A 26,946-nucleotide genomic window follows, 5' to 3' on the forward strand; every position below is an offset into this window, starting at 1 on the left:
GAAGGGACAGGCTTTATTCTTTTTGCAGCTCCTGCCAACGACCGTTTGCAGGGGAGGACGTGCTGGGAAAGGGACTTGTTTCTGAGTAGGGAGCGTCTGCCCCTACCTCGGCGTACAAATCGATCCGTCATTGATCGGTGGTAAAATACATCTAACATGTTGGTGATGAACATGCCTGTAGCGCTACTTTTTTCTTTTTATCAGTTGCTTTAAAGTGTACGTGCCCAGATACGTTGTAGAACTCCATAAAGCAGAGAGGATTCGATCCCAAAACAATCGTCTCATTGATAGGCTTGCCTGGATCGATCTCGGAAGCTTCTGCTTCCCAGAACAAACAGCGGGAGCGGAGGAACAGCGTGACCAGGTGAATAGTCCCTCATTCACAGACAGTTGATGAACTGTCTGATCTGAAGCCATGAAGTGGCTCTTTCAGAAGTTTCAGACCCCCAAAAACAAACCTAGCCCACAGGTGACAAAGTGCTGCTGCTGCGGGGTTGAGATACCTGCCGAAGCGAGGCACTGGCCTTGTCTCGTTGCTGCGGACCTCCTCCCCAGAGGCCCAGCGTACCCTAAAGGCTCTAAGAGGAAGGCAAGTGTGCGTGTGAACGTGCCACACCAAGGAGAGCTTCCGAATCCGTGCCAGAGGAACGGATTTTTAAAGGAAAAGTGAGAGAAACAGAGGGGGAGAGGTGCCAGATGCTTCAGCCCCCTTCAACCGCGGGCTCCTGCACCGTGTCTTCCCACAGGGGAACGGCGGCTCCTGCCGGGGCACATTTTCCCTCTTTTATTTATTTTTTTGAGAGGAAAACCAACAGGTTTGGTTGCTGCTGTCCCAGGGCCTCCCTGGCCGCGGAGGGCTGCCGTGGTGGGCAGAGGATGCCGCCGTCCCCTTGGGCTCCCAAGGCAGTTCCTGGCACAAGAGGAAGGGCAAAATGAAAGCGGGCCAGCCTCCCCTTCTTCTTCATCCTCCCCTCCAGCCCCAGAGGCAGCGTCCCCATCTTCATCCCTTCAGGCCCCAGGCTGGCCTCCTCTTCTTCATCCTCCTCTTCTTCCTCCTCCCCTCAGGCCCCAGGCTGGCCTCCTCTTCTTCATCCTCCCCTTCCTCCTCCCCTCAGGCCCCAGGCTGGCCTCCTCTTCTTCATCCTCCTCTTCTTCCTCCTCCCCTCAGGCCCCATACTGGACTCCTCCTCTTCATCCTCCTCTTCTTCCTCCTCCCCTCAGGCCCCATACTGGCCTCCTCTTCTTGACCCTCCCCTTCTTCCTCCCCTCTGGCCTGAGGCCAGCCTCCCCTTCTTCATCCTCTCCTCCAGCCCCGGGGTGATCTCCTCTTCTTCATCCCCTCAGGCCCAGGGCAACCTCCTCTTCTTCATCCTCTCCTCCAGCCCCTGGCCAGCCTCCTCTTCTTCATCCTCCCCTTCCTACCCAGAACCCGGCCCCGGGAGGATTTGCAGACGTTTCCCACGGTTGTGGGGGAGAGAGGAAGGCGCGAAGACGCTGCCACGGCCCCGAGCGCGGCGAGCACCACGTAGCTGGTCGCGGACGGACCCCGGCGGGTTCAGCTGTCGCAGGTGCAGCGCTGGAGTTTCAGCGTGCACCGGGGGGGTTTCCCTGAGAGACGATGCGCTGCCGGCGGACGCCGTGACCGCGGGCGGGCTGTTAGGAAACAACCTCTCCGCGCGCACGCCCAGCAATGCAAGACCAGGCTGCCGCCGAGCTCCTGCGGGAATTAGTTAAGACACGGCGAGCTGAGTTAGAGACATGGGAACAAATCTATTTTTTTGGCTTTAATCGCTCTGTACAGATTGTTTTAGCTTTGTTGTTTTTGGTTTTTTTTTTTTTCCTTTGCAGTTGGATATGTAAATACCCACATTTCTTAAAAAGGAGAAAAAAAAAAAAAGTTACTTCTCAAACAGAAATACCGAAGAGGGCCCTGTTCGCTCCACGGTTATGGCAAAGCTCCCTTCGCGGCAGGGTTGTAACTCAGATGTTACATCCTTCAATGGCCGAGCGAATCCAGACTTGTTTTATTTTAACAAGGTTACGAAAAAGGGCGTGTAGCAGCTGCTATCGCGCGCCTCTGAAGTTTCAAGCAAGACGTATCTGGCTCTCGTCGGAGATCAGAACGGATTATCTCACAGGGCCAGGATGTGGTTGCAAAAAATTCAGTGTTTTAAGTGTCATCGTGATTCATAATGTAATCTGCGTTAGTCGGTATAATTACTGCAGAGTAAATAAAGGTACAAAAGGTATAATATTTATTGGGTATTTACCTTTATCTCTGTCACATACTATTTTGATATTTCCTGGCAGCCCAGGAATCCAGCCAACCCGACGAGGATTCCCTTTCCTCACCTGTACTTAAAGCCCGGCTTTTCCTTCGTTCTACCTACGTCGTTCTGGTTCTTCGGGAGAGCGCCCTGAGACGCCTCGCGCGGCCTTCGGGAGGCTGTTTGTTATCAGGGCGGGAGCTCCCACCTCTGAAAGGAGGGGACTAACGATGACGATATTACTGTTAACACGTAATTATCTCACAAGAAAATTGGGAGGGTGAATTAGTGTTTATCAAGTATTTTAAAGACGCTAATATTGTTTATGTGAGGGCTACACTTTACGCCCCGAAGGCAGCGATTGTTGATCCTAATGTTGATTCTAATGAGGTTTTGCTAACGACAGCGTCAAAAAGGTTTAGGAAAGAAAAAAAATACCAATAAGTACATTCAAAAGCCCCTGGTTTTTCTTCTTGTTGTGCTCTCAGCTGCTTTCCTGCAGATAGATACGCTATAGCCACAACTACACGACGTTAAGTGTTGTTTTCTGGCATATTAAACGTAAAATGAACGAAGCACAGTGCCAAAGCACGCCCCGCAGTATGGTCTTAGACAACTTGCTCCAGCGATCAAAGCCCTTGAAGGTCCTGCAGTTGTTGGGCTTTTGCCTCCCCCCCGCCCCGCTAGGCTAGGATTTCATCCTGGGTCTCCAGCCTCATCTTTCACTCCGCGTCACTGAGCTGCTTAACACTGGATTAAAGCACACCCCGGGTTTGTTTTATACCGTCCCTGAGCTGCGAAAGGGGGTTTGCGGGCGCTGGTCAGGAGCCGAACGCAGCGCGGGTCCAGCCAGAAGGATGACTTTGCCGGAGCCTCCCGTATTTCCCCCTTTTTAGCCAATTATCTACATTTTGTTGAACATCCATTTCTTTCATTTTTATTCTTGAGGACTTCAGATAACGTATCAAACTTCCCCGAGCCGGCTGTAATCTTCACCCCCTCCGATGCGCGCCGCGACAGCGTTAACTGTGAACGGCTGCAGCAGATTAGGCAGCGTTATTTCCACAAAACGTTTCCAACAGGAGACCAAATTTTACGAGCTGTGCGAGCACCCCGTGTCACATTTCCAGCAGGTACATAAAACACTTCGGGGTATGTACAGAGAGAGACATTGGCCGGGGTGGACCAGTGCATTAGAAATAGCTCTCAGTCTTTCCCGGTGCTAGATGTGTGCCAGAACATGAGACCAAAAGACACGCACACAAAAAGAAGAGGGACAAAAAAAAAAAAAAAAAAGAAAATAACAAAACCCAAAGCACATGGTGGAAGAATGAACTGAGAATTATTTCCTCAGCTGAGGCAGTATTTCCTACGACACGGCTTTTTGTGAGTCAGCCTTTTTGTACCACAGAACTTAAAATAGCAAAAAAGAGATAACAGTAGGCTTGTTGGAAATAGAAATTTTCAAAGGATAGAATAAAAAAAAAAAAAAAAAGGAGCAACTTCTGGACGAAGAGAGCGGTGATGAGCATGGCGGTGATGTGCTGGTAGTAGATTACTGTAAGAATATATCAAATAATCCCAGAAAAAAGCGCGACATTTCTCCGAGATCGTAAAACATGGGAAATCCCAGCCATGCGGGAAGCCCAGCGCGGGGAGCTCGGCAGCTCCCCGTCCCGCCGGCAGCGCTGCGGGCAGCGAGCGCGGCACCCCGACTCCTCTCCTCCTCCCTCGCCGATAAGCCGGAGCGGGTTCATCCCAACCCCAGCACCTCCTTTAATTTGGCTTATGCTGCTGAGGAGCCCTGAGCCGGGGGAGGGGAACCTCAGGCAAAATTCCACCCTGATTTCACATAGTTCAGGACCAGGCTTAATAAATAGACATAGAGGAGGAGAGAGAATCTTCCTAGAGGCGCAGTGAAGCAGGGGATGGGCTAGCAGTTATGCAGACTAGCTGGCCACATCCCAGCCTTCGGTGGTTCTCCAAGGGCCGCGCCTGCCAGAAATGAGTTTGAAGCCTGGGTGAAACGCGTCTCCCACCGAACCCTTCAGCCTCCCCGTGTGCTTACGTGATGCGCAGCGCACCCAGGCAAGAGGGTTCCCACCGAGGGCCCGGACCAGGCGCCCGCCGGTAGTTCTGCGCCCTCAACTAGAAGCAGTTACGTGCGGAAGGGGCAGAGCCCCAGCGTGGCCTGTATAAAGGTTAAGGTCATTATTAAAATGGAGCTGAAAACGAAAAGGGAACCCCAGGCACCCCGGCTTTCGGCAGGGCTGGGATCGTCTCTTCCAGCCTCATATTTCATCCGCTTGCTCAGAGTCCGTACGGATAATTCCCCCACCCCCGTTCCCCTGCATTTAGGATCGAAATCTAACATTTGCTAACGTCACTGGACACGGGGCATTTTGCAAAGGAGCGGCCCCACGCAGATACCTGGCATTTGTCTTTTACTTTTCATTTCTTCCTACCAACTGCAAGGCGCTGGGCAGAGGCAGCTGCACCAGATGCGTAACGTAAGCAAACAAAGCCCAGCCGCGGATGCTGCCCGGCCTTACGCAGCCGGTTATTTTTAAAGCTAAGGGCAAAACCCTCCGTCTCCGGAGCCTCGTTGAGGGGAGGCTCGCTCCGGCCAGCCCGCACCTCGGCATTCGAACCCGGGCGTTTGTGTGAGCGCTTTCTCTCCCTCCGTTGCTCAGGAATTTTTATTTTAAAAAGCCTACGAGAACATCAAAAAAAACCAAACCACCCCAAACTTCATTTCCCACATCCTGTCATTAAGCAGCTGTACTCCGAACAATGAATGATGACAAACTAAAGCAACAGTTTTAACTGAAGCAGGATTACACTTGGCATCGATATTTGTTATGTGGCTTGCTGGACAGCAAGACAGATGCCGACTTCTGCTACCCCTTCCTGCTGCCGGCTCTGTGCCGTTAACGCATCAAGGCACGGCCGGAGGGAGCACCGCGGCCGGAGGGAGCACCGTGGCCAAAGCAGCTGCAGGATGAGACCCCAGAAAATCAAATGACATCTGGGCCGGCAAAGGCTGGGGGTCTGCAGCCCTGGACGGGACCCTTGGTTCCTCTGGGCTGGATCTCACCTCTGGCACCAACCCGGCGCTACCTGATGCTTCGGCTGAAAGGAAAAGACGCGCGCGAGGCTTCTGGCCCAGGGCGCTCTCGTGTACATACGGGGAGAGAGCCGGCCTGGCCTGGCGGGGATCGCCCCACCGGAGGGTTTTAACCAAAATCCTGCTCCGTGGCACTGCGCTATTCTCTACCGAGCAAGGTGAAAACGTAACCAGCCCACGCCTGATTAATTATCACACAGTGCCCGCAGAGGTTTAGGCAATATCACGCTTTGCTCGTGCATCCTCTAAAGCCTTGCTGGTAACGACGATACATTGCTGTTAATAGTAATGCCATTTAGAAACGGGAGGGACAACAATATTCGCCGAGGACGCTGCCAGCTTTACACAAATCGATGCGAATGTATAATCGCGTTACTCTGCGCCAACGGGGTACGTGTAAAACCGAGAGGCTCAAACGGCTGCACCGTCAGGGCAGACGGCTCCGAGCCAGGTAGGGACGGCTGAACCCGCGCAGTGAGCGCCATGGGGCCGGACCCCGCTCACACCTCCTCCTCCTCCTCCTCCTCCTCCTCCTCCCCGGGCTCAGCCCCAGGCTCGCCCGCCGGCAACCCAGCTCAGGGCTGGGGGAGCCACTCCGCACATACAAAGCAACATTTAGCGATGCCGGCTTGGAAACGTTCTCGGTTCCTTCTGGACCGTCTTTCCGTGCAAACACAAGACCCATTCAGCCCGGGACGCGTCCGCGGGCAATCGGGAGTCAATGGGATCATTCATGTTCTGAAAACCCTGCGGGCACTCGAGTTGTTCCTTTGGCAGCGGCCCGGGCTGACACCGCTGCCCGCTTCCAGCCCCGGTCGTTTCAGCATCTGTGCGTATTCCACCTCCCGTGAGGTCCGCAGGACTTCTGTAAACATAAATAATGGCAACACTAAGGCCCCGTTTCAAATCCAAGATCGCAAATGGTATTTCTATTCACAATTGAGCACCTATTTATTCATCAAATGCATTAGAAAATCCATTAAAGAGGAAATTAAGGACCTAGTGACCCGCGCCATCATTCAAACCCGGCGTTTCAGATACAGGCATCAAACAGACTTCGGCGCTCGCATCGCGTCCCGTCCCGTGGCTGACCCGAGGTGGGACGCGGCGCGGTGGCACAGCCTCATCCACCCCTCACGCCAGTAACCGGCTGGCCGAAAGCACGGCCGCGGGGCCGAGCGCTGCCGCCTTCTTGCGGGCCGGAGGGGCGGCGGGGGCCGCCGGCCGCTCGCTCGCAGCCGCTCGGCTGGGGACGGGGGCCAGCCGCCACGGAAGGGACGGCGTGCTCCGCCGCGGCACGTGCCTGGGCACGCCTTCCTCCACAACACGTATACTCGGAAAGCGGGAGCGAACGGCAGCAGATCTGCCTCGTAGCTCTGTCCGTCCCGCAGGCGTGGCAGGGACAGCGGGTTACCCTCCGGCTCTACGGGGAGGCACGACTCGAGGGCGAGACGACGCCAGCAAGCGGCACTTCGAGGTTGAAGCAGAAGCTTACCCTCGGCCTTCAACAGCAGCCACGAGTCGGCGCGTCCCCAGCTCCTTCGCGTTCTGCCATCACAACGCTACAGCCAGGGCAGGTTTTCTGATAGGACTTTCCACCCCAAATCTCTCTCAAACAGCCGACGGCAGCCAGGCTTCCCCGTCTTACAATTTGCAGCGAGCTCCATAAATTGTTTGAGTGCCAGCGTTGTTGTATATATATATAAATCTATACGTGAACTGTGTCTTTGTGCCGCTCCGTTTCATTAAACAAGCTGAACAATTCAGTGGCTGTTTTGATGCCTCCAGGCACTTGGGTCACCTTTGATTTTTACTCATCTCAGAGTTCATGCTTGCAACGAGAGGCTTTTCTCCCTGGGAGGACAACAAGGTAAAGCAAACCATGAAGTCTCCCCCAGTGCAATGGCTCCCAGCAGCGAGGGCCAGCGCAGGGAAGGGCCAGGGCTGGGGCTCCCCTTGCGTTGCACCCTCCCGTTGCCAGCGCCCGCACCACGCCGGCGTCCAGCCCCCAAACCTCCACCTTCTGCGAGGGCAGAAGCCAGGCCACAATTTAGCCCCCCCGACACCGCCACATCCCTCATTCCCCTTCCAGAAGAATAACGCAGCAAAGTCCTTTTCTTCGTCTACGCAGCGGCAGCGGCGTTTGCTTCCTCCACACCCCAGCGAGGGAGATTTTGCAGCTTTTCAATGAACGGAAAAGATCTCGACCGGGAGCTCAGTTCAGCAGTTAAGAGCTTGTCAGACACCAAATCCCCTTCGCTTTCAACAGGGCCCGCCGTAGGTTTGCAAGCGACTAACATAGAGCTGCGAAAGATTTAAAGCTTTCTAATAAATACTGTGTCCCCCCCCTTTGCTGCACACAGACACACACAAACTGCATTATTCTAATTCCCTGCTAAGCTTTCTAACTCCTTCTTACATCATACGACATAATCAGCCATTTGGCCCCGAGTCAGTATTTCCATGAAGCGGAGTCAGTATAAAAAGCTTTCAAGGCACTGGGATTGTTTTTGCTTCTGTAACGCTTTAAAAATGCTATATCTTGGGACCGAAGAATATTCAGTGAAAACACAGCGTTTCTGGACGCGTTTCAGTTCTCGCGTCAGAAATGCTGGCGTTGAGAATAAAATTGTTCCCATATTTGAGCTTGGTACCAAAACATCAACATTAAGTTTTTGTTTGTGAAGTTTATAAAAACAAATGACTGTAGACTCGAATGCATTAATCAGGGAGAAATGGAAACAGCTCGATAGGACTGTCTGGCACCCTTCGTGCTGCATGAAGCAATCATAGGTCGCTCTTTACCAGTGGCCATCCCAGACGAAAGCGATCAAGAGGGTTCGCATGTGTATTTAAAGCTCAAAGCAGCGCCGGTGCGTGGCCATACACTGACCGTACGGTGACCTACCGGCACGGGCCGTGCGCGTCGGCAGCTCGGCTGTCGCTCCCTATGGCACGCTCCAGGTGTCCACCTGCTCTGGGGGTGCCTGCTCAAGCAGGGCGTTGGATGGGATGACCCCCAGAGGCCCCTTCCAGCCCAGCCCGAGCCCCTCGGGATGCAACCGAAACGCCAGGGTGGAGCCCGAGGGTGAAGGAATCCCTTCAGGGGATCTTTGAGGACCCCTTTAGGGACCCCCTTCCAGCTGGTCCCAGGGACGAGCTCCGACTTCTCGGCAGCCATGTCCCAGCACCCGCTCCTGACCCGTGCCCACACTGGTGCGACACCGAACGCGGCGCGGGGCCGGGGCCGGCGCGGGGCCCCTCCTGTTTGACCCCTGGGAAATGTATTTCTCACCCCTGCGTGCTGCACGTTATTACTCGCCGCTGCCCGGGTTTATTTTGCTTCCCGAGGGGAGGAGCGGTGGAGACGCTGTCGGACCAGCGACGAGGAAAGCAGCACACAGGCATTTCGGCGTATTTATGTCCATCCTCAGCCATCCTTTTTCTCGTTTTAGAAGCCATCATGAAGCGAGAGAGCGATTTTCACATTGGTTACGAAGATTACACGACACCAGTTGTAACCACTGACAGGTTTAAATGTCATCTGAGAAAAGGAATGGCGAGAAAGGCTGTGTTTTGAATTTTAATGGGGAGCAGGAGCTGGTCAGATATCGCTGGTTCGGGGCACGCTTAGGGAAGGACCAGAAGCTCTCTCTGCTCTGAAGCGAGGCGCGTAGCCAGCAGGAACAACGTTTTACGGAAAAATTGTGGTTTTGTAGCAGAAATCTTTAGAGACAGGCCTCCTGGCCTATGGAAAATAGTAATTTATTTTTTTTCCTAACCAAAAAAGCTTCCCTTTCCCCTGACGGGGAGAGCTCCCAAGCCCAGCCTCATCCCCGATGAGGCACCATTGGAAAGGGCATCGCGGGGCGACGCGGGACGTATGGCCCGGCCAGCAAAACCCCCCGGCAAGAAAGTCCCCTTGGGGACATTTCTCAATCAGAACTTTAAGCTCTGAACTGACAGCTTTTTGCCCCAAAATCTTCAAGTCTCAACAGTTTATAGTAAAAAGTCTACATTCTTTGGGTAAAATTTTTTTTTAAGTCCAGTAGAAAGGGTGGCTAATCATTTCCCTTTCTTCTCAGGGTAGGGGTGAGCCACGTGTCATCTCAAAAAACACAAATAATAGGCCCCCTGTTATCATCTAAAACAACCTCTAAACTTTTTTGCTGGTTATTAGTATACGATAAATTTTATCTGCCTCTTACCATCTTGGTACTAAGGGGGAAGTTGAAGAGTTTTCTAAGAAGTTCTTAAACTGCCAGCGAAAACTAGCATTAAAGATAAACTACGGTATCTGAAAATCAGAAAATAGCTTCTCTCCAGCTGCCTTATCGAGGGTCAGCACAGAGCTGCGAGATGCACTCATTGTGCAGCGGCTGGAGAAAAAGTTGGGGGAAAACACTGGGAAGCACGAGGCGTGTTTCCATCTGAGGAAGGGGGAAAAAAAATCCCTAACCTATATCAGAATTCCTCCAGATTACCAGAAAATCGGAAAAGATTGAAAAGTTATATATTTTCCTTATTAGAAATGGCTACGGGAGCCCACAGGAGAGCACTTGGCTCCTTCCAGGGGAAGAGCAGGGGCCGGCCGTGGTCCCCCCGCCCTCGGCGGCTCAGCACCGTCGAGCGCAGCCCAGCGACCTGCGTTTTCCCTGATAATTTCTACCCGTATATCCACATAAGAGCAAATCCGAGCGGAGGCCGAGCCCTCCGCCCGACGCCGCTGGCTTTGCACGCGCGGACAAGCCACGACTCGCGTCCGCCCTCCGGCTCCCCGCGCCCGCGGCGCTCGCCCGGGGGGCGGCGATGCTTTCCAGCTGCCGTGGCCCCTGTCCAGCTGGCAGAGCTTTCCTCAACCTCAGTCTGGCTGCTGGCCCGCTGCTTCCCTGGCCCTCAGCATCGTCTTCAATATTCACAGTCCTCTTACCCTCCTCTTGAAGGTTTCCCAGTGCTCCTAGGGCTTTTTCCCAAGCTTAGCTGCACGCTTTTGAGCCCCTCTCCTCCACCCGCCCAGGCAAGCACTGCACCCCCAAACTCAACACCCAATTCACTAGGAAACGGCTGAAATCGCAGGGCACGCTGCTCAGATTTGAAAGGATACGACCCCCCTGGGCTTGCCGTCAGCTTCCCAGCCTGCGCGGCTGGAGATCCGTCCCGCCCCGCGCGTTTTGTTGCTTTTCGGGGCTGCGCCTCATCACCGTGGCCATCTCCGACCAAAACCTGCGAAAAAGCCACCCAAAAAATAGCCACGCGCGTGGGGAGCCCGTCCCCTCCGGGGAACACCCGGGCGCCCACGGCGCACAGCGCGGGCTGCAGCATCCCTCCCGAGCAGGGGCCCCGTGCGCCCGACGGGTCCGGGGGTGGCACCACCACCCCCCAAATGGGGAGGCGGCTCACGCCAGGGGACGGGGACCGGCCATCGATGCCTCGGATGCTCCTTCCCGAGCTCGGGCAGGGGGACGCGCACGTCATTTACGAGCCGCCGTCCGCAGACGTACACACTGAGGCTATAATTTTTCTGTAGCGAAGAAATAGAGTCCCCTGAATATAAACCTTAACATTTTTTTTCTTTTGGGGTGGGGGGGGGCAATGAATTTTGGGGGGAAGTTTCCAGGGCTGCGACGGCCCCGTCCAGTTACGCAGCTGGCCCAGCGGAGCCGGTTTATCCATACGCGCGGTGCGGGAGGGCTGGCGGGGGTCGGCTCTGCTGCGCGGCCTCAGTTCTCACCCGAGGATGAAAACAGCCAGACGCCAGCCAGCTCACCGGGAGGGGAGAGCCGGGACCGAGCCCGGCGGCGAGAAGCAGCGACCCTTGCGCTCGCCCCACGCTTAATCCCGAAACACAACAATTTAGAATTGAAATTTCCGATTCAACAGCTTTGACTAGCAGATGTCAACCCTACTAACAGTAATAACACTGATTTTTGTGTGTGTGTGTTTGTTTTTAAACCAGGCCTGCTTTTTTGCCTTTCAGTATTTTTCCGTGAATTCTCCCTGCTAAGCTACTGAGAACAAGCTTGGGAAGGATAATTATTGGACTCTAAGAATAAACCCTGATTCAGCACTAACCAGGCACAAGATAACGAGGGGAGACAACAAAACCAAGGGATCTCACGGGCCCGTAAAAGCCGTTTCCAGACTTGGCAGTGCAGATGAAAACAAAAGGTTCGAGCACCAGATTTAAGAGCAGCCTGAACCCAGGTCTACCCAGAGTTTAGGAGCGAGGCTGAACTAAAGCGGCGAAGGAGCACCAACGCGCATCGCCAGTGGCGCAGAGGGAGGCGATGGCTCCGACCCAGCCGCCCTTTCTTCTCCAGCTGGGTCAAACGCAGGCAGCTTTCAGCACAGGTTTAAAGCAAGGCTTTAAAGCCAGGCTCAGTCTGAAGGCAGAGCAGGATGCCACAAGAGTTGTCTTGCAGCAGCGTGACGTTCAGCACGAGGGTGGAAGGTGTAGCCAAGGACCGCGGCAAGGGCTTTTCGGAAAATGCCCGTGAGAGAGAAGCTGGATTTACTTTGGTGGAGTTAGTTTGGAGCTACAGCAGGATAAATGAGACTAAGACCTAGTTTAGTTGTTAAAGCAAATGTATCCGACATTGACTTCAATAGACTAATTCCAGATTTATATTACATTGAGCCGAGAGCCGGTGAATTCGCAGCATGGTGATAATTATGGAGAGCAATATAGAAAAACAAATCGCCGTATTAAGATAAACAAATAGATCCTGGAGAAGTGCCATGTTTTTAAACTGGGGCAGAGTGACTGGGGCTGGTCGGTGCCTATGAGATCATCGGCTTGTCCAGGCACTTTTTTTCTGTACCTTAATCATGTTGAGAAGCTCAAGCAGAAGGAAGAAAAAGCAATTATCTTTCTCTTAATAGAACAGTGCACTTAAATAGTTTCATTATTTAAATAATAATAATAAAAAAATGCCAGACCAAATAAAAGCCACAGCAAAATCAAGAGAAAGGCAGATTTGATCCACCATTAACTTTCTCAGCCCTTCAGGGAGCACTTTCTTCTGCGTTGCAGACCTCTCTCCCTTCACGCCTCCCTCCTCCGGTCTCCCTAGTCCACACAAAGCGAGAAGTTAAAGGTAAACATCTGCTTCTGCTCGCTAACCTTTCTTCTTTTCCTTAGGAGGCTCTTACTGCCGACAGCGGCACTGCACATATTTCACTCGAAAGATCAAGCGAGGATAAAGGGAGCGGTTTCCTGCTCCTAAAAGCAGCCCGTGCCAGCACGGTAATGCTGTTTAAGCACGGCTCTTCGTCATCGCCAGCATGAATGAAAAGCCAAGGCAGCCCTGGGACGCAGCGAGCGAGATCTCTTATAAATCAGGACAGCGAGCTGACCTCCGGCTCCGACATCGCCAAGCCATCATTTTTGGCCTGTTTGTCATCGCTCGGTCCCCCGGGCAGCGCCTCTGTGAGCCACGGCACAGGGAAGGTGTGGGGGAAGAAGGAATTGCCCCGAGAAAGTGTTCTTGCCCCGCACGCATCGCTGCGGCACCTCCCCAGCCCGGCTGCATCCCCCGCGGCCGCCGCGGCCCCTCGCCGGGCGCTGCTCGCAGGCCCCCGCTCGCCTGGTTCCTCAACGCCAAATGACATTTCTTTTAGACTGTTTCAGAGGAGCAGAAAGAAAAGATGCAATTTTATGCTTTCCAAACGCCCTCAAGTCATACACTTTCCATCTGTGTCTTTCGTCCCCAGCAGCGGAGCACAGCAACAAGTGCCCCGGCTCCCTGCGACCTCCTCTCTGCCCGTCAGCTCGTGCAGACCCTGCGCCTCCATCCCATCGCCCTCCTTGCACGGCTGGGGCGTCTGCCCGCCGCCTCCAGCTGACCCGGCACACCCCTCGCCCTCCGAAACGTTGGGAGGGATGAGATCATCCAGAGCAGCTTGTAAGACAAACATCCTGACAGCTCTCGCTAACATTTTCCACGGGTTTCTCGTGCTCCATTAGCTCTTGCTAGACCGTATCGCAAAGCGGTCGCCATAATTAATGGCTTGTGTACTTTTGCACACACGGGTTCTTATAATCCCCCCGCTCCTCTCTAAACAGAGTCAAGATCACCGGCCCAAGGCAGCGAACGCGCTCGGTAAATCCATAGTCTTGGCAATCACTTGTAGCCTGTTCTTTGGACAGGCCCTCCGTTCCTCCCAACTGTATGTATTTCTTTAAAAAACCCAAATGTGGCCGCCTCCCTTGTAAGGCATACACAGAAGGCACGCGCTGAATTCGTAACTCAGCTAAAATCCTTCACCTCGAACATCTGCCCACAAGGCTCGGGGACCAAGGAAAGCAGACCCACATTTTCTTGCCTGGATCTGACCTTTAGCTAGAGCTGTCACGAGAGAGAAGCAGTGGAAGCGAGAGCAGAGGGGCTTCCCTACGCGGGCAGGGCTGGGAAGGGAAAGAGAAAAATGCAAGCGGTGAGTCTTTCCTAGCAGAAGCTCCTTGCTGCGAGGTCTGACGGAGAGGGAACTCTCCCAAGAGGAGCGGTGGAAACCCTTTCACACCAGTGACCCCGGCACAGAGGAGAGAAGGCCCTCGCCACGGCTCGGGCAGGGCGGCTTCTCCTCCAGCATTGACCTCGGGAGAGCTCAAGTCAAAGCCTCGCTTCATTTGGAGCCGCGGGGAGTTTCCGTGCCAAGCCCAACAGATCCACGGTTTCACGTGCAACCACGGCGCAGTCCAGGCTGGGACGAGACACCCTGCGGTCCAGCCCCGCCGGAGCCCGGCCGTTCACGTCGCTGCTTCAGCCCAAGGCCACAAGCGCGGCTTCCCAAAGCATCCCTCCGGAGCGCTGCGCCCACGCAGGGCAACCCGAGGGGCCGAGCCTGTCCTTCACGGGCAACCTCTGGCCGGGGATCAGGAGGGAGGGTTGCTCTGGCCGGACCCGATACGCAAACTATTGAAGTCAGCTCGGGCAGCACTATCGGGAGGTCTCCAGCTCCGTCCTGGCCGCTAGCCATGCCATGCAGAGCCACGCGCTTGCTCCTTCTGCATCCCAAACCCAGCAGCGCCACGTCCCCGCAGAGACACCCCCCGCCCTGCAGCAAGGCACGCTGCGGCCGCGTCCTTCTCATAAACAGGACTTGAGTTTCAACGCTTTCAGAGATCCCCGAGACACCTTCTTCCAAAGATCACCAACAGTGGTGCCACCAGACCCTTCCCCTCCCACGGGCGAGGACCAGCACCTCTCCCTGCCCCACAGCAGCACCCGACCACGGTCCCAGCATCTGCACAGGCTTTTGCTCCTGGTCGTAATGAAAGGGTCATCGCGGTGGGATGTCAACGAGCACATAAATGCTGCCGGCGGAGCCGTTACCGCTGGCGCCGCGGCTCAGGCAGGCATCGCTGATATTTACGGTGGAGCGTGGTGGTGGGTTTAAGCAGCATTTGGGTTTAGGAGCCCTTACATTATTTTGAAATACGCACGCTGTTGGTGGGTGCTTAAAGCTCTGCTACGCTGCGGCATAAACTTAGTATTAACTTTAGCTCCGTAAAAGGCGATTGAAAATGGTGTCCTCGAAATCATTACGCCGCGCGAAATTCAGCAATAGGGGAAAAGACAGCCTGGAGGGAAATAAGAGAAAATTTACTTCAGGCAGCTGAAAGACCCAGCGGGACTCGCTCAGCCCAGGCTCAGGGATGCGAAGGATGTTGGGGGCAGCACGGCGGGGCACGGAGGGCTCTGGCAGAGGGACCCCCCTAGCCACCCCTGCAGGCACCGGAGCCCCACACCGTGGCTGCACCTTCCTTAGTCCCAGCTGGTAGAAACCCCGCGAGCCCCAGGGGACAAATTTCCACCTGTGAAGTATCATTTGCTCTAATTTTAGCCCTATTTGTGTAACCTCCGTGACGGGGGTAAGATGCAACGTTCCCGGAGAGACTGTGCTGAGGCCAGAGCCTGCACCCGCACATCCCAGCCGCCGCACGGCAAGCTTCGCCTGCCAGCAAGACATACAGATGGCAAAAGTGGGTGGGCCTGCTTTTATATATATATACATACATTTATAAAATATAAAAAAAGCCCAGTTCAGCTGCCACCCCAAAAATATTTCCCCTGCTGACTCTGCGTGTCCCGGCCTCTCCGAGAGCTGCGGAGGACCCGAATGACCGGCCCTGCTCCATAGGCACAAAGGATTCAAAGTCTATTTGAAGTCAGAAATAAGTGGGGTTTATTGAACTGAGATAAATGCCTGGATCTCATCCGTGTGGAAAGGAAATTCTCAGAATTCACCCGAGAGTTGACTCAGAGCTGCCCTTTCAACCTCATATCCTGACATCACAACCTGTCTATGTTAAAAAAAATAATGAAAATTTTTCAAAAAATCTCAAATCTCTGTTGGGGCTTCAGCAAGTACCAAAGCTGAGCCCAAAGAAAGAGGGGAAAAAAAAACACCCCCAAAACCCTTGAACAGCCCCATGGGAACAACTGCTGGTGTGTGCTCTCCTTTTTCTCTGGCTTAGCAGAGCGAAAGCCTGCAGCTGGAGCAGAAGCGAGGACCCGTCCCTACCTGGGTCCCTCCGGGACCACACGTCACAGGCATTACCCGGGCGATGACAGAGGAGGCAGCTGCTCCCGCTCCGCCGAAGCTGCAGGGATGGCTCCGCCGCCGCAGCAGCACCCCCGGCCCCCCCCGCCTGCCCCCCAGCTGTCAGGGTGCAGCCCAGGGGCGATGCCAGCAGGACGGGGGCTCCCACCACCGCGGGGAGGGTCTGCCTTGCAAGCCCCCGCCAGCTTTTGGAGGAAAGCACCGAGCAATCGGCGGATTTTCTTGTTCTCTTCGGGCGTTTGCAGGAAGGGAGGCCTGACTTGGTGTGGCTCAGGTTCGTTTTCATATGGATAAAGTTGTGCTGGCAACACAGCTGCCCTTTATTTAATGCAGATTGTGTGTTGTCCCCACTCCCAGTCTGAGCGGAGCAAGCATTACCTCACCGACTGGATATAATTTCTCAGCTCCCCGACTTCAATAAAAATTCTAACACCTGCAAACTTTTTAAACAAATCATGTATATTAGAGCAGAAACCCCACACACACGTCCTCCTGAACTAGCAGCCCTGCGTCCTGAAACCAAATCCTCCAGAAGACATCTGGTCGATGCCGGTGTCATTATTACAAGGCTCCCCCGCGGCGCCGGTGGCGGAGAGCCCACGGACCTGCTCCACAAAGGCCGCTCTGTAACCGGGGCTCCCTCTGCCACACCGAGCTCCCTGGGAACCCCAGGGATTGCTTTCAAGAGTGCCTTAAAATAAATAAATAAATAAAATAAATTCTCTGTAAATGTAAAATGAAACAACGGAAGGCAAAGGACGAAGCCTCAGTTTGCTTCCGCGATACCGAAGCGGTGTTAGAGGCTGAAGCGCACCGCGGAGGCTTTTATCACAGACCTCTGCATGCGGGTACCGGAACGAGGGTCCCGGCTGCAGAGACCGTGGGGCTGGGGAGAGGGAGGGGTCTCCATTCCTGGGTACAATCCTCTGAAAAGCTGCTTTTCCTCCCCACCCCAGCAATAAAACGCAAAATAAAAGCGTCTACTCGAGCTCTTGAGTGGCTGCTAACGAGGAGCTGAGCTCTGGGTGGGTTGAAAGCAGCATGTTCTCACCAGACCCAGGCCCAGAATTGCTAAATTCAGGGCTGTGCACAGATTTGCTAGAGCAGGTTCCAAGAAAAGGCTCATTAATCTAAAATCCCCCTTGTTTTCTTTCCCCCCCAGACCTTCAGAGCACAGTTCCCTTCCCGATGACAACGTGAAAAAAGACGAGAGGCTGCAGAACTTCCCAAAGCCCTGCACAGCGGAAAGGCCCGCGTGCAAACCTCCTGAGCAACCTTTGTTCTGGTGACATTTCCAGCCCAGTCACTAGGTCAAAAAGAGCGCAGACGAGTTTAATTAAACACCCAGACTGGCTGCTGTTGCTTTATTATCACCTGAACCTTCCCACTGCTTCGCAAGCCAGACCCGAGGCACATAATCCCGACAGCGAATGAACAAGTTTATCTTGGTTGATTGACCCAGACTTTGGAGCCATAGGAAAAAAGTCCAAGGGCTTGAGGTTCAGCGGAGCTGGGTGCCAAGTGTCGCTCCGCAACGACACCCCGGAGCTCAGCAGGAGCGGTTCGGCTTTGCGTACCCGAGGTCCCGTCACCAGCAGCCCGCTCGAACCGCGCTAACGCTGCCATTAGTATCAGAGATAAACCAGACCCATTAGTAGATGGAAGGGGAACTCAATCTGTTTTACAAATGGAAATGAAGTAGCAGCCTCAATTATAGGATTTTTAAAAACATGCAATTTAGCAAAATGTTGATTTCCTTTTCGTTTACTTCGTTCTTTGTCTTTTAGATACTTCAGCTCAAGTAGCAGGCAGTATATTAACCGACCAGATTTTGGCAATGTATTTAATAATCAAGCTCAAATAAGTGCTCTTAGGAAATAATTTTATTTACAGTTCAGCTGGGGAAGAATATTAAAGCCTGAGTATTTGGGTAAAATTATTATCCTACAGTAATATATTTTGAAGGCGTTTGGGCTGTAGATGACTAGTAGCAGTGAGTCAGAGCACAGATTCAGGCCTTTCAGAAAACTCATCGTTTATTTGGGACATAGAGCGGGATTTGCCCTCCAGCGTCACCCGTCCAGGGCGGGCAGTCTCGGTGCCCCCCTGACCCCTCCTGTCCCCCGAGCCCCAGCAGGACGCTCTGGGGGCTCCTGGCGAGCACCACAATCGCTCCTCAGCCGCCGCGCCCCCTCCTCCATACGGTGGCTTTACGTGCGGGTGTATCTTACCGTTCCGCAGCAAGGCTGGCGTTTGGGAACAGTGCAGGAAGGTATTTTAGCGTGTACGTGCTTGTATAATAACATTTTTTTTTTAATTGGTCCAGCCCACGTTACTGCTTAAATATTTGAAGGTGCTCAGCATTAAACATATTTTGCCATGCTTTCCCCATGGCACCTTTCCCGCTCCAAACTGTTTGGAATCCGAACAGAGACTAAGCATTAACTAATTAAATTTCTCAAAACAAAGGTTAATTAGTGTGTTTATTTTGGATTATGTATATATTGAATTATTAAACACTATATGGTACCGTAAAAAAAAAAAAAAAGAAAAAAAGAAAAAAAAGAAGAAAAAGAAGAAAAAGAGGCAGGATGAAAGGAGGAAGCATTCCTGGGCCCGAGGAACAGCTTCTCCGGCTGCCATGCAGCGACGTTAACCATTTGTTCACGGCTTCAGCGCGGCGCTCCTCCAGCGCCCACCATCCGGGGAGGTTTGAGGACTAAAAGCACAGACCCTCCCAACCCAAGCGGAAGGTCCGGCAGCCCCGAACCGCGACGGATGGCGGCCGGGGGAGCTGCAGAGAGCCCCCGTTTGGCTCAGGATAACGCCATCCCTCACCCAGCAGACACCGTGCGACGCAGCGGCCACCGAGGGCAGGAGGTCCCTGGCGGGGCCCCGAGGACAGGGATGCTCCTCTTCTCCCTCCAACCCCCCCTCCCTTTCCTTTTTGGTCCTAAGGTGGAAAGGTTGCAACATGCGGCCTATATTCTGAGCACTTAAACTATACATTTACCTGTAGACCCAGCTAATGGCCAGAGCCCCGGAGCCAGACCACGCTAAAGCAAACAAGCTGGCTTCTTGAGAATTTCTTGAGAATTTCTTGACAAATCTGGACAAAACAGGGTTCACCCAGGTTGTAGTTTTCACCCGTACGTTGCCCCTGCAATGGCGGCATCAACGATACGCGCAGGACACGTGGATAACCCTCTCGCAACACACAAGAGTTGGGAAGGCAGAAGCTAATACCAGTCCCGTAATTACCTGACCGTGCAAATACGCAGATCTGCCCTGAAAGGAGGGCGCACGGGGCACTATTTTAAAAGAACAAAAGGACTCTAAAAAGCTTTCGTTCCCTCTCAAGCTTCTTGCTTAGAGCAATGCTTCGTACACGCTCGGCCTACAGCAATGGGAACGGCGTCAGGTTTATCCACCTCAAGCATTTCCAGCATCCTATCGTGACGGGTTTAAGATGCATTTTTATCTGAAGAGTCTTACGACAGCTGACATAAGAGCCTTTCTTCATCACCAGAACAAGCCTCTGTATTTCAGCTTTCAATTCATTTTCTATAACAACAGAAGTCCTGAGCCGGTTACAAAACACAGCTCTTCTTTCAAAGCCTCCTCCGTTGCTTCAGCGAGCAACGACCACCTTGATAGCCCGAGCAGCAAGAGAAAAGAGAATAAAAGTAAACTCACAGGCACTGCCCAGAGGAGAGATTGTCCCCAGGTTGAGCTTATCCAGAAGCCAGCCAACACCTGCAGAAGGTTCCCTCCTGCTGCCCCGCGTCAGGATAATACAAACTCCGGTATTAGCGATGATTTTCCGAGGACGCTGTCAGAGGAGCAACGCTGGCTCTCGCAAGGGGGCTGCAAAGGTCGTTGAGGACGGGGGTCAGAAGCAAAAGCAGCCCAGTTCCTGGTTTATCTCCTTGCGGTTGCTGCAGCCCTCTCAGGAGCGATCAGAGCCGCACCTGGCACCTCCAGCGGAGGCAGGAGTAGCGTCAGCTGCTTGTTCTCACCCTCACGTCCCGTTCCTGTCCCTCCAGGTCAGGGCTCCTCCTGGGTCGTGAATCTCTGCCTAGATTGCCAATTACCTGCCACCAGACTTTGTCGGGTTCGTCACCCGATCAGGGGACCAAAATGGATACGCCCATTTTACAGCCATTTCTTACGGAGGAATGCAAATACAACTGACTCTCTGATTGCTTTTTTTCCCCTCTACTTAAGATTTCTTCAAATGCATTATGGAAATATCCTTTCTGCAGATCTAGGAAGGCAAACCCTATTAAAGTTACTTCACTGGGGGACCTTACACCAACACTTGCTTTAAAGAAGCAAGTTCTTAAAGCCAAAACTCCCTTTTTTTTTTTTCAACCCAAATATCTTTGCCCTGCTGTAGAAGAGAAAATATAAATTTGAATGATGGATAACTCAGAAATCTGATTTTATTCCCTTTTCTCCTTTCCTGACAGTCTTATGTTTCACATTCATACCCTTTGGGAAAATTGCCTGGGAAACTTTTCCGATGATGCATTGAAGGTCACCTACAGTAAATGCGATACAAAGTGAACCCAGATCTCAGGCTTTGCAAATGTTCATTATGTAAATTACGGGAGCTGTGAAGATGGAAATGAGGCATCCAGATGCTGTTATGCACGAAAAAGCAGAGGGGAAACTTCAGATTCCCCTTCGCTACAGAGGCGGTTGGTGTCTGCAGGCACTCTCCTCCCTGCGGTATCTCTAGCATGGAAAGGTCTCAGATTCTCTATGGGTGTTATTTCAGAAATGACGAGCTCTGCGGCCCTCAGTGCAGGTCAAGGACTGGGAGAGATCTTTAAATTCGTCACACATCTGGGGAGAATCGAGGGCCAGACGCAGCTGCAACCTGGATGGGAAGCAACGGGGAGGGCGTCCGTGCGGGGCGATCGCCCGCCGCCGCGTCATTCGGAGGCTTCCCAGGGACCCCTCCTTCCCCTCCACCCTGTGAATGCCTGCCCAGTGTCCTTATTTCTGGGGGGAGCCTTGATCATTGCTGTTAGCCAAGACTAGACCCGAGGAGGAACGTATCTGCGTTGTGAACCGCAGCGCAGAGGTGCACAAGCGGCGGAGATGGAGACCCAGCACTTGATTTCGTGCATCCTCGGGCATATCACCGGGAGGCCAGATTTTGAGAGACGGTAGAGATCAAAGGATGAGGAAAGGCAACCAGCTTCGCGTTCAGGTCTATTCCCGGGCATGTATTTCCTGCACATTTCAATAGGAAATGGGTGCCCTTGTGCTTTTTTCTTAATAATTACTAAATGCCCTCTTCATGAGGAGCCAGCGTGCATTTAAATGGCAGACCTTAAAGTGCACTTTACTTCAGTTTCCCACCTGGAAAGAGAGGAGTGTAAATCTCCCTTTCTTCGGCGTCCCCCAGGTCTCGCTCTGGTTTGAAGCACAATGCTACTCGAAGCGATAAAACGCCATTAAGAGCTAATCTAGGCCTGATTTCAAGAAGCGGCGAGTGCTCAGCAGCGCTGAAACTCAGCTGCAGTGTCTCGAGCTCAGTTCCTCAAAAATGAAGGAATCAAAAACTCGAGACTGCTTCTGGTATTTTTGGCTCAAAAACTCCTTGGGGAAGCTGGGCTGCAGACATATTGGTGATGGGGTGGAAGGACAACGCCGAGCCACGTGCAGGGACTGGCACGACCCAGGGCAGATCGAATGGGAGAGCCTTCGCACTCCACCTCGTTATAGATCTGCTCTGACCTGCAGCAAAAAAAAAAAAAACAGGACAGAAAAAAACAGGAGAGGAGCAGTAAGACAACACTGGAAGGGAAATTCCAACTCGCTGACCCTGGGACAACCTCACCCTTCATGTTAACAGAGCAACAAACAGAGCAAAAATGATGAAATTGCCTCGAAATGAAAAAGGAAACAAAGGAGAAGATTTGTTGAGTCATCCAACAGCGGTCACATCAAGATATTTTGTTAGCAACTGCGCTAGAAGAGTAAATGTAACACATTCTGGTTTGGCTTTTCCTTTAACAGCGAGACTGATTTGCATTCACACATGGAAATCTGGTTTACAACAAGGCTTTTTCTGCCCCTTCCTTTCTTTCATTGTTTCCACCATGTATCTTGGCTAGAAAATCCGCTCTCGTGAAGAAAAAAAAACTACCCCGGACAAACCCGGCGCAGACCATTCCCCACCATGCACATGTTTTCTTCGAGAGGTTTTTTCCTTTGCTACTGAAAGGCCATTTGGAGAAGCAGGAAGGTTTCGTCCTCGGCCCCACCGCGCTCCCGCGCCGCCTGCGGCACTGGGCGAGGGGAGCCTCGCTCCCTGAGGAGGAACTTGTCCTCACGAGCCCCGGGTTTCGCAACGCACGTAGGAAACATCTTGCGCTGGCCTTGATTTATGCAGAAATGTTAGCTAATCTCTTTTATGTAATCACCGATAGCTGTTCCTGAAGGCTAAGTCCCCAAAATGGAAGGCATGAATTAAAAGAGACAGATGCGGTTTGGCTGACTCTTTGTTCAGATTACAGCCTCAGAAATAGCCTAGTTAGTTCGTGCCGATTTATGCAGGGGTTCAAATACGTCGCGCACCCGCCCAGACGGGAACGTACAGGTCATTTGCTGTCCAGCCCAGCTGCACAGTCTGATCCCGCTCGCACCAAAGCCCCTGGAATTGCTCCAGGTTTATCCTGCAGAAATGCAAAGTCCGGTCAAAAGTCACATTAAGACTGGGTTTTCATTTACCCTGGACATCCTTGCTTGGCACCACTGCAGGCTTTGGGAGTTAAAGGCATGCCTTTCCCATCCAGAGCCAGTTGCCTTTGGTCACCCAGAATGACTCAGGGAAAGCAAAATCTCTGAAGCAGCTTCTGCGGCATCGCCAGGTTTATGCCCTGCAGAGCGGGCTCAGCGACCCGCTCGGCTGACGCGTTACGAGTTGCGCCAGGCCACACGGGGAACGGCACCTGAAGGAGCGATGCTCCCGGCACGTCTGGAAGCCTTTGAAGCACAGACCAGTCAATCAAACGTGCATTTGGGGGTGGGCAGGGTGCGAACAAGCCCGGCAACAGACGCAAAATCCTGCTCCTGGGAGAGAAGAAGATCCAGCGCCCGCTCAGGCATCCCACCTTCCCTGCTTAGAAATGAAGACGCCTCTTGTTTTAGGGATGGAGCTACTGCCCGGCTCAGGCGCACTGATGGAAGACCCTCCTCTCTACGTTTTCCTCATGGAATAATATTGCCAAACAGGGCTATGTTCAGGTTCCCTTCCTCCACCGCAGGAGCCAAAGGCTCCCCGGCCCTGCCTGACCTCAGGGGTAGCTGGAGCAGTCCCCCTTAGAGACTCAGAGAATATTTTCCCATTTTATGTAAACAGAGCACCAGCTATGTAAAAAGGGAAAGATTTACGCTTGGCAAACATTTCCAAGGAGCCAATATTTCCCCGTTACTTACTCGTGGCTTGTGAATACAAACCTCACACAGCTGGTACCTCCGCTAATGATCCCATTACAATATGTATTGAGCTGATACCCTGTGATATCTCAGTGAGGTATTCATCCATGTCGGAACGGATTTGTCCATAAAAACATCTCCACTCACACCATCATAGGACGCTGCATTCATTCCTCCTTCCTCTGTCATCTGATGCTGCCTAATCCCACTCAGTGACATCAATCACAGGGGAAAAATAAGACAATTAACTGGCAATTAATTAAATTATAAACTGTAAGGAAGAGCAGAATATTTGTAAACCTTAATAGCCTTATTAACATGCACATTACAAGCTAGTTGCACAATCTTACGGCTATGGATGTCTTTATGCATACATGACATCACGCAGACTTTAATCACGGGGTAACCGTTGTTCACCTCAGAGGGCTGCGTGCGGTTCAGGGAACCTGCCCGGCCGGCCCGGAGTGTGACGGTACAGCTGCGTTACACCCCCCCTGCTGCGGAAAGCCGGGGGGAAGGATCGCTGGAGCACGCGCGCCGCGCCGCAGCACGCCCTCAGCTGCAGCTCCCGCGGCCTCCGCGCCGCGTTCAGGCCAGCAGGGCGTGGGGACGGCGATTCTCTACAGACAAGGGCCTTCTGCACAAAGCAGGCGTCTCGTGGTGTGCGTAGGCAGCGGGGAGCTCTGCCCAGCCCCTGGGCTCCTTCCTCCGCTCCCTCCTCAGGCGGCGGACCGCGGGCTTTTCCGTCACAAGGACACGCGTGCTCGGGGCTAGGGCTGAGGTCTGCAAACCCGTCGGTGACAGTAACAACGGATTATTATTATATATATCGCATATGCAGTGTGGTTTTGGTTAAAATGATTTCCTGTAGGACTAAAGGAAAGTAAGTGGGAAGAAAACAACGGCTCGGGTAAGGCAGCCTCTGCAAAATCACAGCGGCTGTTGCAAGGCAATGGCAGAGGCTCCGTCACTGAGGAACCGGGCTCAGAGATTAATGCATCCGGTAACGGTGCCTGACCTCGGCTTAAAAGTCACAAGAGAAGAGGAAAAAACCCAACCCAACCCAACCAACCCACGAGTAAGAGCGTGAAGCCATAGCCAGTCCCCAATGAGGCGTACCGGGACCTACAGCGTCGCAATGGTCACGTTGCCACACTATCACTATATGGTCCTCAGGCCCGCTATGAATACCCTTCACACCAAAACCTCAAGGTACTCCCCGCTCTTATCACGCTGTTTCTGCAATATTATTGCCTTGGAAAGGTGACTGAATCAGTCCATCTAATATCCATTAAACCCTTGACTTTCTCCGAGCCTGTCTGTTCCAAAAGAAGTACCTTGTGAAGTGGAGTGGGAGAGTGACCTACTAAAGCAGGGAAATTAGAGTGTAGAAGATGGATTGAGCTGTAAATCAGGTTTGCCTCCAACGGCAGGTGTAGCCTAACCAGGCTCTGCCATCCTCCCTCTCTCAAAATGAGCTGCATCCCAAATCTCAGCTGTGTTAACTCTGGTTCCAGTCCAGCGTTATTTCTGTCGCACGTGAACTGGGGTGACACGCACCCAGCCCATTCGTTTATTTGTGGAGCGTGGACCGCTGACCGATAGCCAAGTGCTAATAAAAGCAGCGCTCTCCCTCCTGTGCCACGCTGCGCTATGTTCCGGAGGCAGGCTGGACCTTCGGGCATACGGTGCTCGCTGAGAGCAGCCTGGGGTCATCAACCAGCGGCGGCTTAAGATTTTCATTCTTCATTTTGATGGAGCTGCGTTGCCACGCTGCTTTCTCTCCCAGTTCAGCTCTATATTTAGCGAGGGACTCTGTCCTTGGCTTATTTTTTTTTCGGCGAGGTTGGTAGCTAATGCTGCTCTGCTGTCGGTACGCCTGCCTCCTTTGCGCAGGATGTTCTTGGGATGCATGAGGCAGTCAGATGTGACAGAAGCTGAGGGGTTTCTTTCACAGCTAGGAAGGGAGAGGAGGGAGCCAAGCACTTCCATACCCTCCCCAGGAGCTCCGGTCCCCGGGGAGGGCTGGAATCCAGTGCCGACTGGCGCTGGGAACACCCACATTCAGCTAACCTGACTGCAGCGTTCGCTGCAGGATAATTGGCTCTGAGGAGGCTTTACAGCAAAAAGCAAAAAAATTAATCAAACAAGATGGGACATCAGGCATTTTAAAAATAACCCAGGGTGAAGCTCCAAGAAACTGTGATGACCAGGGGCCAGATCCAGATTCCCTAACCCCAGCCCACGTCTGGGGTAATTCTGACCTCGGCGGAGTCGCCTGGGCTGGCGCCGAGGCCAGTGAGATCAGAATCTGGCCCAAATCACTTGGCCTCCTGCTGCACCCCATGTTGTAACTATCCATGATGTTGACACATTCAACTTGCCACTCGTTTGTGGGACTAATTACACATTCGCATTTGTCTGCGCTCGCTCGGCTCCTAGCAACTGCAGTCACAGTCCTAATTAAAATAATAGACTGAGATTGGTAACATTACTGATTTAACAGGAAATTAGAAGAGTTACGTTTGCAGAGCTTAGGTAATTGACACCAACAGCACTTTTCTTGTAATGTGCATTCTGTGATTGATTTCGTTCCCCAGTCAGACCTAAAAGCAGCTTGGGAGCACATCCCACCGTCAGATTACAGTACAGAGGAATTAAATGACTATTACACCACTGCCTGCTTTAGAGCTGGCAGCTGTGGGCTCGAGCACAGCTTTGAGCTTCCAAACCAAACATTAGACCTAAAATCATAAGCCTAATGTAAAACAAAACATGTTCGGCACAACATGTTCGGTTCCCCTTTTAAGAGCTTCCCTGCAAAGGCGCTGATCTGACAGTGCTTCTGCCCGGCAAGAGGGCTGCAGGGCGTCCTTGGTTGCCTCAAGTACCCTTAAAACAGGGCATGGCCTAAAGATACTATAGTATCTCCACATATACTACCTAGAGTACATATATACTGCCCATAGGCAGAGGGAGAGGCTCTGTGCACACCGCTGACCGTGCAATGCACAGGGACACTGGCCATACGGCTGCGGAGCTGAGAGCAGATGTTGATGGGGTTGCTCAAGGCCCGTAAGAAGACTTCATCGTCATATCAAAGGGAGACGGCTCTGCCGCACTAGACCCATCCTCAGCTCGCTCCACGTGGAGAAGTTCTGCGTGTGGATAATATCGCAAGGCAGCAATATTCCCCTTCTTATGGAAGGGGAATTGGATCTCTGGAGATGGCCCTGCTTGTTCTCAGGGTGGTGTAAGTCAAAATGGGTCCTACTAGCCTGCTAAAGATGATCCAGTCTGTCTCTGTTGAGGAAGCTTCTGGCTCTACAGTCTTCATATACGTTATTCATGAAATAGATCCTGGCACTTGCAACAAAACAGTACAATAACAGTAGTTGTTTCAAAAATGAGGTGGACTGGTTCAGTGTCAGTCGTTGCAGCTGGGGCTGCTACCTCGCTCCCACCTCCCTCCGCGGAGCCTGGGGCCGCAAGGGCAGGTGGGTTTCCCATCCGACCTCCTGAATGTGACAC

General features: G+C 52.9%; 1 long non-coding RNA gene across 1 annotated transcript; it reads right to left on the reverse strand.

The window, feature by feature from the left end:
• Positions 1 to 16,401: 16,401 nt before the first annotated feature.
• LOC135314214 (uncharacterized) lies at positions 16,402 to 17,261 on the reverse strand. Its single transcript, XR_010373660.1, has 2 exons — positions 17,125 to 17,261; positions 16,402 to 16,651 (listed from the first exon to the last, which is right to left on the reverse strand). It is a non-coding gene; the product is annotated as an uncharacterized LOC135314214 (long non-coding RNA).
• Between the last annotated feature and the right edge of the window lie 9,685 nt (positions 17,262 to 26,946).

Source organism: Phalacrocorax carbo, chromosome 7, assembly GCF_963921805.1.
Source record: "Phalacrocorax carbo chromosome 7, bPhaCar2.1, whole genome shotgun sequence".
NCBI classification, from domain to species: Eukaryota; Metazoa; Chordata; class Aves; order Suliformes; family Phalacrocoracidae; genus Phalacrocorax; species Phalacrocorax carbo.